Source organism: Notechis scutatus, chromosome Z (genome assembly GCF_049901735.1).
Source record: "Notechis scutatus isolate UNSWTSFEM ecotype Mainland chromosome Z, rNotScu1.2, whole genome shotgun sequence".
Taxonomy (NCBI): domain Eukaryota; kingdom Metazoa; phylum Chordata; class Lepidosauria; order Squamata; family Elapidae; genus Notechis; species Notechis scutatus.
Window position 1 is genome coordinate 82,586,073 of NC_142025.1, and position 15,377 is coordinate 82,601,449.

At 42.3% G+C, this 15,377-nt stretch overlaps 1 long non-coding RNA gene across 1 annotated transcript; it reads right to left on the reverse strand.

The window, feature by feature from the left end:
* Positions 1–3,100: 3,100 nt before the first annotated feature.
* On the reverse strand, positions 3,101–11,958 carry LOC148128948 (uncharacterized). Its single transcript, XR_015745707.1, has 2 exons — positions 9,123–11,958; positions 3,101–5,489 (listed from the first exon to the last, which is right to left on the reverse strand). It is a non-coding gene; the product is annotated as an uncharacterized LOC148128948 (long non-coding RNA).
* Between the last annotated feature and the right edge of the window lie 3,419 nt (positions 11,959–15,377).

Sequence of the window (15,377 nt, forward strand, 5' to 3'; positions counted from 1 at the left end):
TAGGTATCATGCTTCTATGGGAACACTTATAAACTTTCCATAATTACTTCCCCCCCACTTCACTTATATTTTAAACATTGTGTCATTAAAATGTTCCCATTCCTTCCTAATTCAATTCTCTCATTTATTTCATTTCATTTATTTTGTTCACAAAAGTTTCATTGCATTACACTGAGTATTTTATCCCACTTTTTAATCATATGTTTCCAATTTTTCTAACATTATTTCTAATACAAATATAACAATACAATCTTATGTACCTTTGCAGAATCACTTTTTCAATTAAATTTTTACCCATTATCTTGCTCCACACCTTTGTAGCTTCTCTTCTCTTCCTTCCTCCCTTGCTTCTTCTCTCTGCCCTTTTTACCCCCTTGTCTCTCCACCTCCATTTCCCTCTTCTGTGTTCTCCTTTTCTGTTGCTTTCTAACATTATATCCACTTTTCACCTTATTTTTCCCTTTTTAGGGTATTTTTTTAGATCTTAAATTCTCCATTCTCTTTCCCCACTCCCTTTCTTCCTCAAATAAAGTTACCTGTTCATTAAAGATGGCTTCTTCTTTGTCCCAATCTTGTTGCGCAGTCTTTTCTTGTAGTTTCTCATAGGTACAGATCGCCATTTCTAAAAATTGAAAAACGGAGCCAAGAGAGCCCTTCCCTTCTTGTTCCTCTTCTTTATATTTTTTAAATTCCATTTTCAGTTCATCCACAAGTGATGCCATTGTAAAAGTTTTTTTAAACAATCACCCGAGTGTTTTTAATCATTCAAATATAATTTCCAGAAGTCCCAAAGCAATCCAAATACACACAAGCTGTTTCTTTTAACACTTCTTTTTTCACTTTCTCTTCCTGGGGTTACTATTCAGTTACAAAGTTCCAGTTAAAATGTATCTTTTAGAAGTTAAATCTTGTTAAGATTTAACTTTAGATTCTTTGAAATCCAGGCAGTCTCCTCCTTCCAAATCCTACTCTTATTCTTTTCCTCTCCCTTCCCACTTACAGCAAAGAAATTCTATTTTTTTAGTGTTCAGAAATCTTTATTGTCCCCTTGGCATTTAATTTTCCAGTTTAATTACCTGTTGATGCCAAAGCGGATTTTTCCAATTTCTCATTCATCTCTGTTCACTGTCAATGTAAGGAAGGAGAGTGAAAAAAAAAACTTTCCCTTTTCACTTTCATTCGCTGCTTCCGAATCGTCTTTGGGAGTGATGTATCTTTTTTGAAATTTAAATTCCAGGATACCTTAGTTGTTGCTTCTTGTCCCGGTCAGCTAAAACTTTCACTTCTGAACTTCCTCCTGCACTTTCTTTTCTGGATGAGTGCTTCTTTGAGGCGGCCATTTCTGACCGCTGCTCTTACTGCGTTTGGGAAAGGGAGTTTAGCCAGCTGAGGAGGAAAGATGCGTCTTTCCTCGACCCTGCTGGAATCTCCCCTCTCTTGACCACCTCTACGGGGTGGCTTAGCCCCGAAGCCAGATGGCTCGGGCGCTCCAGCGGCAAGCCCAGGCAGAAACCACGCACGATCGCGGATTCCTGCCTGCCGCCGAAGCCCTGCAAACCGAACTTACATGCTGCACTGACTGGCTTCACAGATCAAAGTTTGACTATCAAAGCCAAATCAACCAAGAATTTAGCCATTACTCATTTAACTCCAATTCTAATGCTCCTATAAAAATGGTTCCATGGCAGTCCCACAAATGGTTAGTTCAAAAATTATTTTCTGATATCCTTTGTCACTAGCACTCAGGAAATGGGCACTGAGTTGAACTAACAAAAGCTCTGTAATAATTCAGCAAGGTGATTTGGGAAAGGCAGTGAAAGCTGCACACAAATTGTTGATAAAAGGTATGTTATTCCCAACTACACTGTTGGATTTTTCTTTTGACATTTTTTAGAAGCTAACATTGTAAAAAATCCTACAGAAAAATATTGGGCTTGAGTTTCTGCTCCCCAGTTCTGTTCCATTAAGTGGAACAGAATAGTTCCTTCAATAGTCCAGGTGTTTCTCCTCTTATTCTTCATATACATTTATTTCATGAAAGAATGATGCAACTGTTCTTACTGGAGAAAATGAATTATTGTCCCTGATGCTTTTCCGATTTCTTCTGTGGAAAAGCATATAATACATTTGTTATGTAAGTCTTGAATTTTTCAGATGTACAGTGTATGTACTAACTAAAGTCAGTCACTCATGCCCTGGTCACTTCCCATCTTGATTATTTCAACGCGCTTTACATGGGGCTGCCCTTGAAGAGCATCCGGAAGCTCTAGTTGGTGCAAAATGCAGCGGCCGGTATGGTTTTCTGCAGACCCCGGTGTGCACATGTGTCACCTCTCCTGCAGGAGCTGCATTGGTTGCTGATTTGTTTCCGGGTGCATTTCAAGGTGCAGGTTGTCACCTTTAAAGCCCTTCATATATGTTTAGTGCCTGTTATCTGAGGAAACATCTCTTGCCAGTCACATCTACCTGACTCAATAGAACGAGGAGGAAGGGAATGTTGCGGGTCCCACCCCTGAGGGAGATACACCTGGTGGGACCCAGAAGAAGGGCCTTCTCCATGGTAGCTCCCTCTCTCTGGAATATCATTCCCCCAGAGATTAGAATGGTCCCCCTCTAGCACTCTTCTGAAAGGCACTAAAGACCTGGTTTTCACAGGCGGCCTGGGGAGCCCAGAGAGGGGTGGAGCCATCAAATGGCTAGTGTGATCTGCTGTTGTCGGGGCTGGGGGTGGGAGTTGGTTTTTGTTTTTTTGTTTTCCCAAATTTTGTTCTATTGTTTACTAATTTATTGGATTCTTTTTGTTAGTTTTTATTGTTTTTTATTCTTATTTTTTGTTTTAAATATGGTTTTACATTGTGTAAGCTGCCTCGAGTCGCCACTGGCAAATAGGTGGCAATATAAATTAAATAAAGACTTTTGAAAGTCCAGGAAAGGAAAAATTATGGTACTGATCACTTGCAAAGATTTCACCAATTGAGGAGTCTGGCTAATAATTATTAATGTATCAGGCTCAGGATTTTCAACCAAAAATTGTAATGAAATAAAAGTATGCACAGTGATTCCCATATTATCTACTGAAAAGATACATTTCACACATATCAAATTTGAAATATTTTTACTTTTGTAAAAAATAAATATTTTATACACAGAGGCCATGAAGACGTTTACAAGAGCACATTTACAGCTAACATTAAACTGTGGTGTTTAACGGATTTAACAGTACAAGAAAAGTGGCACTACTTTCAAATATATCACATACAGAACATAAAAATATGTACTTGAATAAAACACAGGCTGTATTTTGACATAACTCAAAGACAACTAGAAAAACAAACACAAAACTTAGCAAGGTATACAGATCAGTCAGCCATCAGATATGTATTTATCTCACTTGCCTTCTACTTCTACTACATTGTTCAGATGGGTCATAAAGTTAATACCTTACAGCAACCAGTGCAAATGGGGGACAATTCTTGTAACTTCAAATGTGAGCATCACTTCTTAATAGTATGACAGGCATCTTTTATGATTACATTAGTAAGTGCGTTGGGCTTACCTGAAACACATCTTCTAGTTGTACGGAAAGAGAATCCAAAGCGTGGGCTGTCTCCTGCTTCCTTGCTTAAAGATGGAATCAATCAAAGTTTAGTCCAGCCCCCTTTCCACTGCGCATACCCAGGTTTTGATGAAGGCTGATGATTGACTTGGAGAGTTCTTGGTGCTCTTTCTTGACAGTTCCATGCTCAGGACTAACTATCTAAGGGTGGGATTTGGATTCTCCTCCTGTATAACTAGAAGATGCGTTTCAGGAAATCCCAACGCTCTTTCTCAGTTGTACGGGTCAGAGAATCCAAAGCGTGGGACATACCCAAGCTAATTGTCCTGAGGGTGGGCCAACTCCTTGTCCTGAGCCCCCATCTCCGTGTGAACTCTTTGTAGCACCCTTCTTCCAAGGGATGCTTCCGCTGATGCAAATGTATCCAGTTTATAATTTCTGATGAATGGAGATGGCAATGACCACGTTGCTACCCTACAGGTCTCTTCAATCGAGGCCTGTGTGTTCCATGCCACTATGTGGCTTCACTCCTGGTTGAATGTGCCGTTATAGCAATGATTGGCTTTCATAAGCTTTGTGACACATCTCCTGAGCCATCTGCCTATGGTTGATGGTGAAACCTTTTGTCCCAACAAACTCGGTCTAAATGAAACGAACAATGCCTCCGTTTTTCTAATGGGCCTTGTTCTCTTAATATAAATGCGTATAGATCTCCTAACATCCAAGGAGTGCCACTTCCTTTCTAGGCTATGGACCGGTTCCGGGCAGAAGTCTGGTAGTACTAACTCTTGTGCTCTATGGCAGCAGTCGCCAACTGATGGGCCGCGGCCCACTGGTGGGCTGTGAGAAAATTTGGGTGGGCCGCAGAGAAACCACCCCCAGAGCACCCCCCAAAGCAATTAATCCAGGCTGTGCAGAAACACAAGGCTGCTCAGCCCATATGGCCCGCAGGAACCATCCCCCCCACTCACTCCTTACCCAGCAAACTTGTCTGCTAAGTTGCTATTTTTCCTTTTTCCGACCATCATCTGTTCTGCTGTGCCGGGAGATTTAGATTAGCTAGGAAGCAGGAAATGGTTGGATTTCTTGCTTTTTAGCTCAGCACAGCCAAACATCCCTTAGAAGGTTTGCTTGCAAGCAAATTAAGTGCAGACTGACGGTAAGCAAATTTGAGAGACTGAGCTAGCCGATGGCAGATAGATAAATCACTGAATGATTCTGTGAGCAACTCAATCTGCCTGCTTTGCCTGATTTTGGGTAAAAGTTGCTCTTTTTTAAATGAAAAATTCAATATTTAAATGCATGGTGTGTTGTGAGTTAATTTTGTGAGTTTGCTTTCTAGCAAATTTTATGTGACAAACTCAGGTAGCCGATTGCAGATAGATAGATCTCTAAGTGAATTTGTAACTTTGTGAGCAACTCAATCTGCCTGCCTACTTTGCCTGATTTTGGGTAAAAGTTGCTCTTTTTTTATAAAAAATTCAATATTTATATATTTATAATATTTACATGTAAGCCATGCCCAGCCAGTCACATGACCACCAAGCCACACCCACAAATTAGGCCACACTCACAGAACCAGTTACTGGTCCCTGGGTTCTAAAATTATGAGTTTGGTGGTCCCTGAGGTCCAAAAGGTTGGCGACCCCTGCTCTATGGAATGTAGAATTGATCTTTAGGATAAAGGTCAGATCTAATCTTAATACTACCCTGTTCGGGTGGATTATACAGAGGTCCTCCCTCACGGAAAATGCTGCCAATTCTGATATTCCTCTGGCTGATGTAATGGCTATTAGGAAGGCCACCTTAAGGGTGAGTGAGGGTAGTCCTACTGACCTCAGCGGTTCAAAGGGCTCAGTCATGAGTGCCCTTAGCACCCTTGTCAAGTCCCAAGTAGGGTACCTGTGTATCACTGGTGGCTTTAGATTGGTTGCTCCCCTGATGAACGTGCGGATTAGGGGGTGTCATGAGAGGGACTCCGAGGTCCCGCAACCCAACTCTGAAGGTATCGCCGCTACTCGCCTCCTTAAGGTGTTAGGGGTTAAATTTCCTGGAGGAATTCCAGCACTTGAGTAATTAACACTGTGGTTGGATCTATTTGTTTCTTGGAACATCGGGTTTCAAGTGCTCTCCAAGTAGCATCATAAATTCTGTTGGTTGGTGGTCTCCTGGATGCCTGGAGTTTCTGTATTACTTTGTCTGAACACTCTAAACACTTTAGCGTGGTCCTCTCAAGTGCCATACGGTTAGTTGAAGCCATTGTGGCTCTGGGTGTCATATGGCTCCCTGACTCAGTTCTACTTTGTCTGGGGGAATTCTCCATGGCCTGGCTACCAACAGATCTACCAAGACCTCCTGGGCCAATGAGGTGCTACCATTAAGACCTCTGCCCCCTCTTCTATCACTTTCTTGATTACCCTTGGTATCAACGGGAGTGGAGGAAATGCACAAACCCCTTGGCCATGCTCCTTGGAGCGCATTGGTTCCTTCCGCTCCCTGTGTTGGGAATCTTGAATAGAATCTCAGGAGTTGTGCATTTGCTGGCGTCGCAAACAGGTCCAGGACTGTTCTCCCAAATCTGTGCGACAGTTCCTTGAACAGGTCCAGGTATAGGCGCCACTCTGAGTGGCCAAACGTTGTTCTGCTGAGCCAATCTGCCTGAATGTTTTCCACTCCCAATATGTGTTCTGCCCTGATCGATAAGTGTCTCTCTGCCCAGCGGCCCAATTACTCTGCTTCTTGCATGAGCGCTAGGGAGTGAGTACCCTGCCTGAATGGTAGTGAGTGAGTACAGGCCGAATGGTAGAGCTCTGTACTGATACTGTCTCCCTGAGTAACAAAACCGCAGGGACTTCCTATGCCTCCTGGCAACAGGTATGTGTAGGTAAGCATGTGAGGTCTACTGATGTCAGACATCCCCCTCCCTGATGCTTCCTAGTGTAGTTTGCAGGGATTGCATCTTGAATCTCCTGTATACTATGTGCCTGTTTAGTAATTTGAGATCCAAAATTGGTCTCCAACACCCCCCCCCATGCCTTCTGCACAACAAACAGGTTTGAATAGAACCCTTGTCCCTGTTCTTTCTCAGTACTTGTACCGCCCGAATGTCCAGCAGATGTTGAACTGCTGTTTCCATAATTACCCTTTTGGTTCTGTCCCTTGGCGTCGGGCATCTTCTGAATGAACTCGGGGGGGTATGGAGATGAATTCCAGAACTAGGCCTTTTCTTAATGTGTCTAGGACCCACTTATCCCTTGTTGTTGTCTCCCATTGGTCGGTGAGTCTCCCGCCGATGGCCGCGTTGTTCTGGCTGTCACTTTGTATGCCGGAAGGCCTTGCTGATCAAACTCCGGAAAGGGCACCTTCCCTGGGACCTTTGTCCACCTCTCTCTCTAAATCCTGACCTTTCTGGATGTCTAGTAGGGGTCTGTGTACTATCTCTGTGGATACGGGGAGTGGCTGAAGCCACCACCGCCCCCGAGACAGGAAAGGGCTGTTGTCATGTATATGGAGATTGCCTATCTGCCTGACCAAATTTCCTGGGTAAGACCTTCCTCTTGTCCTTGGTTTTTATCAGTAATAGCTCAATGGCATCCCTGAAGTTTGTCCCCTTTAACTGGGGCTGATGCCAGTTTCCACTTATATTTCAGATCTGCCTGCCAGTGGCAGAGCCAAACAAGTCGGCTTGCAGTCACTGAAGCTGCGATGGCCTTAGTTGCATACTTGACCTCATTAAGTGTGGCGTCTGCTATGATCTCTGTTGCAGCAGTTATTTTGTTCAAGTCCTGTTGCAAACGAAGATCGCCAGGTGGCACCCTTTCCTGCATCTGCTCAATCCATATCAGCAGATGATGCTGTGGACGTTGCCTTTACCACCCATGCCACAGCCTGGTGTACTTTTTTTAGGGTCTGTTCTGTTTTCTTATCCTCCCCTTTTAGATCATCCTCAGCTTCGTTAATCAGTACTGTAGCAGACGTGGAGGCTGTCACAGGGCTGACTATTCTGGGAACTGGAATTAGGTCCGCTAGTTCCGCATTATAAAATTTCCTCTCATTCCCCTCTGGCATTGGGAAAATAACTGGTTTGTCCAACTGTCCTTCCACCACTTCCCTGAACAATTCAGGTGAAAGTATGGATTCACTTTCAACCTTGGTTCTAGCAAAAAATCTATCTTGGGGATCAGATGGTTCTAACTCAGACCTTTCTGTCCCTGTGATTCTCTCCAGACCTGTTGCTATCTTAGCCTTCCCCAGCAGCATCTTAAACAGCTGGTGATGAAATAGACCTGTAAACATTGGAGTTTCTGCTTCATTAGCCTCATCTGAAAAAGCTGACTCCCTATATTCTTCCTCTCTTGATACAGAGGCCTCACTGTGAGTGTATGATCTACTGGAACTGTCTCCCTGGAAGCCTAGTTCCTCCCTTACTCCTCCTGGTCGAGTGAATGATGGTGAGCATCCTGTCTCCTCTCATTATGTATCAGGCTGGGTCTGTTACCTGACTGTCTCTGAATTCTGCCATCATTTCTTTCATCATAGCCCTCATTTCCTCTTTAAAAGACTGCTCCCTGACTCCCGATGCTGTGGAGCAGGGGTCGCCAACCTTTTGGGCCTGAGGGACCACCAAACTCATAATTTTAAATCCCGCGGACAAGAGACCCTGGGAAAATCCCCCAAAAAGTCTGCAGGAAAATTCCCCACCCCGTTTTCCTACCGATCGATCATTCTTTATTTGGGATCGCAGGATATTGTCTCTGTTCTCAGGTGGAGAGAGAGAGACTTTTGGCTTCATGCAAGGAAAACAGCAGAAGTCTTTCTTTCTCTCCCTCAAATTCCACCAGAAATGAGTTTTTTGCCAGTACAGCCTCTTGGAGCAGGATGCCTTGCAGGGTCCCAAAGACTCATTTCTGGTGGAGTTTGGGGGAGAGAAAGACTTTTGCTGCTTTCCTTGTGTGCAGCCAAAAGTAGAAGAAAGAAGTGGAAAGAAGCAGCCCAGTAGCCAGGCGTGGCATGCGTGGGGAGCGGGGTAAGTTTCCCCCTCCACCCTTTCCCCCCCTCCCTTCACTATCTCGTGTTGTTCGCGGTGCAAGTGACGCATCCTTGTGTTCCCGTGGGCCATCTGGGCGGCGCAGACTTGTGTTCCCATGCAGCCTGGATTAATTGCTTGGGGGGTGCTTTGGAGGTGACAATTCTCTACGGACCACCAAAATTTTCTCACAGACCACCAGTGGTCCCAGGCCCATTGGTTGGCGACCACTGCTGTGGAGGAATAGCTAGACTCTGTTGAAAACCTCCTTCTCTTGGGGGAGGGCTCTTCATTGCATGCCTGAGAGCACTGTCTTTCTGATTCACTCAATCCTTCATCCACACAAAGAGCAGGCTGAAAAGGCTGATCTTCAACACCCTCTAGTGTTGCGCTCCTTTCCTGATACTTTGCTTTCATTGGCTTGCCTGTTGGGAGTATGGGAATTTCCATTCTTCTCCGCCTCCTTTTCCGCCCTTGAGAAGCATTTCTCAATGGCCCTCTGTCTCCTTAATGCCTGTCTCTCTCTCGTCTGCCTTGGACACCTGCTGAGAGGCCTTTCTGAAGGTCTCCCAGCCTCTCTGGGTTCCTTTGTGGTTTGCTCTCTGCTCGGGCTGGGGGCAGGTAATTCCTGTTCCTCAGGACCTGCCTCAGTTTCAGAAAATTCAGCCATAATCTTATCATATTCACAGAATGAACTGTTTGTTCCTTACTCTAATTTCTGTTCTAATTGCTGTATACAGAAATGTTTCCTAAACTTCATATTTTATGTATATTCAGTTGCACATTACAATTCAATATATCTGCCTCATTGAGTGCAATGTTTACTGCATTCTTTTTCACTGTGTGAAACTGTTCATTTACAGAAGTACCTGAATTACTTTCAGCATTATGGCACATCAAATAGTATCCCTCTTTAAATCAAGATTTGAAACAACTGCAGGAATTGCAGTGATCATCTCAGTGCTCTAGTGAGCTCATATTTGTATTGGAAATGAATTAAGAAATAAGAGCTAGATTTCTGTATTTTTCAGATGTTAGAGAATCATTATACAGTAATATATAAATTCAGAGCCTATAGTCAAAACATAGATTTTGCAATTAGTGCACATTTTAATAACACTTAATACCATTAAAGTTGCACTGCAAGTGATTATCATCAATGCTCTGGCATCCTCAGCACTTCAGAAATTCAAAACTTCATTCCACCAAAAGCTGTACGCTTTTCTGTGGTTGCTGCTGGTGATCATATTTCCTTGCTATACGCGTATGGGTCTTGTTCAGAGATGCACTGCTACCGCCGCTAGTACTTGGTGAACATCCTTGGTGCTGATGATAGGCCAAATGGTAGAGCTCTGCATTGATAGTGTCTTCCTGTGTAACAAAACCACAGGAACCTTTGATGTGTCTTGGTAATAGGAATGTATAAGTATGCGTCTGTGAGGTCTACTGATGTTAGGACATCTCCCTCTCGGATGCTGCCTAGGATTGACTGTAGGGATTGCAATTTGAATCTTCTGTAAACTATTCAGTAACTTGAGTTCAGATCTCAAGTTCAGTAACTTGAGATCTAGAATTGGTCTCCACACACACACACGCACCATCTTTTGCACAACAACTGGGATTGAGTAGAACCCTTGTCCCTGTTCATTCTTTGGTACCACTTGTACTGCCCGAATGTCCAGGTGGTGTTGCACCACTGTCTCCATAATGACCTTTTTGGCTCTGTCTCTTGGCATTGGGCACCTTCCAAATAAGTTTGGAGGCGTGGAGAGGAATTCCAGAACTATGCCCCTTTTTATTGTGCCCCAGACCCACTTGTCCGATGTTATTGTCTCCCATTGGTCGGCGAATAGGCCCAGTCTTCCGCCGATGGGTGCGCTCCCAGTGGCTGGAAAGGACTGCCACCTCATGTATGACGACGACCGCCTACCTACTTGACCAAACCGCCTAGGCAAGATCTTTCTCTTGTCCTTGATCTCAATCAGTAGTGGTTCGGTGGCTTTCCCAAATAGTTTGTCCCCTTTCACTGAGGCAGAAGCTAGTTTCCACTTATACTTCAAATCCGCCTGCCAGTGACGGAGCCAAACCAGACGCCTTACCACCACTGAAGCTGCTATAGCCTCTGTGGCGTACTTGATCCCACTGAGAGTGGCGTCAGTTATCAGCTCCATTGCAGCTATTATTTAAGTCTTGTTGCAATTGAAGATAATCAAGTAGTGCCTTTTCTTGCATTTGCGCAAACCATATCAGACTCCCCTGCTAAAGAATGAGGCTGCAGAGGTTGCCTTTACTGACCATGCAGCTGCCTAGTGGACCTTTCGGAGGGTCTGTTCCGCCTTCTTGTCTTCCCCTTTGAGACCATCTTCTGCCTCATTGGCCAAAATGGTACAGACATGGAACCTGCCACTGGACTGTCTATTGTGGGAACTGGAATTAAATCCGTCAGTTCCACGTGTGGGGAAAATGACTGGTCGGTCCAACTGTCCTTCCATTACTTCCCTGAATAATTCAGGTGAAGGTACCATTCCTTCTACCTTGGCTCTTGCAAAGAACCTATCTTGGATCTGATAGTTCTAGATCAGACTCCTCTGTCGCTGTAACATTTCCCAGGCCTTTTGCTACCCTGGCCTTCCCTAGCAGCATGCTGATGGAAAAGACAGGGTTTGCTTCATTTACCTCTTCATCTAAAAAGGCTGACTCTTTCCGATCATCCTCTCCTGGTCTTCATCGAATTCCTGGGGCTTCCCTGCCTCTCTGTTACACACACATTTTCTTCCATACAAAGAACTGCTTGAAAAAACTGCTCATTGGCGCCCTCTAGTTGTCACACTTTTTTCCTCATGCTTTGTTCCCATTGTTCTGCCTGTTGGAGCGCGGGAATTTCCATTCCTCTCTGCCTTCTTCTCAGTTCTTGCACTTCTTTGGGACTGTCGCGGTTTTTCCTAAACAGCCTGTCAGCAGATTGGCAGTCCTGTTTCCCCTTCGCCCAGTGGCTTCGGGATGGCCAATTGCTTGCTATTCTGGTCCTCCCTCTCGGCTGGCTGATTGCTGGACTTCCCGCTCGATCTATGGGCACTGTGGCTTTTTTTCTGAGCTGTTTAGCACTCTGCTGGCTTGCCCAAAATCCCGGACTCTGTCCTTTGTGAACTTCTGCCCCCTTTGCACTTTATTTACAGTTCATTGATTTTACTTCCCTTTCTTTTCGAAATCAAAGAATCCAAAGTATAATTAATATTCTTTTCCTTGAGCATTCTCTTCTCATGTCCTCTTTGCATTAAGACTGAGTCAAAAACTGGGCATGCACAGTGGAAGGAGGCAGGACTAAGCTTTGACTGACTGTCTTCAAGCAAGGAAGCAGAGACTACCCACGCCTTGGATTTTCTGACCTGTACAACCGAGAACAAGCAAAAAGTCGTTAAGGGATAGTATATGATAAGCTATTTAGTAAAACAAAGCAAGTAAATAACATGCAGTGAATAATGCTTTCATTTTTACTGGGATCACCACAAATACATATAATACCAATAAATTTAACGAAAAACATTATTTAAAAATCAAACATATTTAATCCAGGCATATAAAATGTGCAACAATTCCACAGTTCAAAGTGGTCTGGTTTAAGATACATTTACCCAGTAAGCCAAAAAGACATGCCCAATATAATAATTCCTTTTTTTTTTATTTACAGATTGCAGAAATGAATGAAAAATGCACCTTGTTAATGAAAGGGTCCACCTACACAGCCATAAAAAATTTCAGAAAACTGCTGCTAAATATGTAACTTACTGTTTTTTACATATAGTTTTATTTATTTTTTTAGTTCCAGATTGTTTTTTTAGTTATACTATATTATATTTTAATGTAATTTGTATTATCCTTATATATTAAGGTAAAATATAGGTGAAATAAAAACTACACCTTTAATTACTGTGTTTTTTTAACATTGTTTTGTTTGCTCTCTGAATTTAATTACTAATTTTTACTGTCTTTTAAAAGAAATTGGAATTGTGAAACAGTCACAGACTGGCATAACCTTGATCCAAATAAGTTGTTCTTTGCAGATTTTAGATAATTATATAGCCTTTGCTCACATTCAGATGTCATAATATCTTTTTAACAGTATAAGACATCATTCTAGGAAAATAATCACTCACATACGCTTCAAAAGAAATATATCTACAAAATCCGATTCAAAATTTTACAAAATTATTTTGCTTTGTCCATTGAAAACTTTTTATCCATCAAAAATGAAAATTATCTTAAGATTAGAAATTAATTTATTTTACATTACTGCATAGAAACAAAGAATATGAAAACAAAATAAAAAGATGAAAAATATATATTTAAAAAGAGCTTCTTAAATAGGAGTCATTTAGCTGCATCCAAGAAGTCTTTTCTGAGGCCCATTCTATGGAACATCAGTCTTCCAGAGAATAGAGCAAAATGTATCTTTCTGTACAATTGGATGAAAATCAAAGGGAACGACAAACATTACTATCAGAAAGCAGAAAATATGATTAAATGGACAGTGTTCACAATATAAAACAATAAAGAATGATCAAAAAATATTGTTACAGTTGTTGTTTGGTTTATAGAAACATATAAAATTAGAGGTAAGCAAGATGACAAAAATCAAATAATTCCAGATTATTGAGCTAAAATATACTGCAAGAGCTCCAAACAGTAATTCCAACCCATAGAGACAAACAGTAAAGTGGCAGATATTTATTTATGTATTATTTGTCACTTATTTTTCCATGGGGCTCTTCTAGGCAGCATATAGCAATAAGATAAAGAAATGAAAAGAAGTGTAAATATAACAGTAGCAAAGCAATAAAACAATAAACAATGAAAATGAAAATAATATGAATATAGTATATGAAAATAAAAAATGGATGGGTGGAGAAGCAAGAAATGAGTGAGGTTTGTTATCAAATCTAGTGTAGTACTCCCCACTGGGTCCCCAGACTAACTGGCCAAGCCAAGTCTTCAGGCTCTATAAGAGGGTGGAGAAGATCTCATCTGGGAGAAAAGAATGTTCTAAAACCAACCATGGATGAAGAGATGGCCCACAGTAGTTTTGAAGAAGACACCTTCAAAAAACCTTGCAAAAGATGTGCATGCTCTAACAATTTGAAGAGAGGTAATTTGTTCATGCTCCTGAAAATTAAATAGTCCTTTGGATGCTTTCAAGGCTTATTTTCTTATATTTTATAAAATTTATGTTAAATACCTTTTAGTAATATATTTGCGCAACTCAACTATTTTACTTTAGATTAATTTAATTTTCCTTTAGGCTTGATTTAAAGTATCATCCCAACCCAAACAATTGGTCTTAACTTTTCTGAACAGGCTATATATAACAAGACAAAACATATCTCTCATCATATCAAAGTCTCCATTTCATTCAGTCCCCAATGCTATTTTGCTTTGTTAAAGTCATGTGATAAACCCTCTGCATGAGATTAACAAGGTGCCCATGTCCAACCAACAGAAGCAGCATTCTGTGACTATAAGGTCTGTAATACAAAATTTCTCCTTTAATTGATAATAGGTGAGGCATGTTAAATGTAAAACGTCATGTAAAATGGAATAATTTTATGTCCATTTATAACAGACAAGCAGTCCTGCTTTATGGAGAAATGAAAAATAAAAAGCAGTTTTGCTCACAGTCAGAAATTTAAATCCAGTAAAACCATTTAAAGTGTGCTTATTCCAAAGCAAGTCTAATTTAAAAATAAGGGTGCCATTCTTGGAGAGGAAACTCTTGTATAAGTTGTATAAATACTAAATTTATAATGTGAGAAATGTCGGTTTGAAACCCTAATTTACATCTACCTTACAACAGTAATTTTAATTTTCAGCTGTCAGGGCACACACATCTTTTGTCTTTTAACGAATGCTCTTTTCTTCTTCTCAGCGATTCACTTAAAACAGGAGTGCAGACTGATCATGTGATTCCTCACATCATGCGGGCTAGTTGCTTAGGGCCCGGATTACACTAAACCCATAAGATGGGAGATGTATGAACTGCGCATCAAGTGAACAAAGATAGCAAAGCACTAGGTTTGCATATTTAATAGCAAGCCGAACAAAAGAGCAGTTAACAGAAAGTTCCGACCCCCTCCCCTCTCCCGGAAAGGTCCAAAGCTGGCTGGAAAATGCTTTTGCGTCAACACAGGAATAAATGCTACTTTCCCACTTTTTGTCATCACCTGGGTGAGAAAAGCCAATGGTTGATTCAGCACTCGCTTTTCACAGCATAATCCCCACCGTCCCCAATCATCCAGTAAAACTGGCTACTGCCTGACACTCTAAAATACACTCCACGACTACCAACACTTGCCAGGGTTTCGAAATGCAACAAGCAAGTCACCTTCCCTCTAGCTCGGCAAAGACACAAACTCGAAGCCGCTCGTTCGGGCGTGCGCGCGCCTGGACGGCCAGTTCTATTTACTCACCCTCCAGCCACGCGCTCGCTGCACCCGGCGCCTCGCCTACCCGCTCTCCGCAACTGCCGCTAAGCACGCCGGCGGGACCCGGATGCACATCAAACGAAGAAATAAATAAATAAAATGGCCAGCGGAAGTGAAGGAAGGAGGTGAGATCGGGAAGGAGGACAATCCGGACTTCCGCTTTTGGCTTTCCTACCGCAAAGCGGAAGATGACCTGACGCCAGAAATTGGCGAAGGAATCGAGGATTTTATGGCAGCGTCACAGCACATGCCCAGGAAGCAATCTTAGGATGCTATTCTCAGGCGTCGTAGGTTTTTTTTTTTTTTCAATTCGGATAAA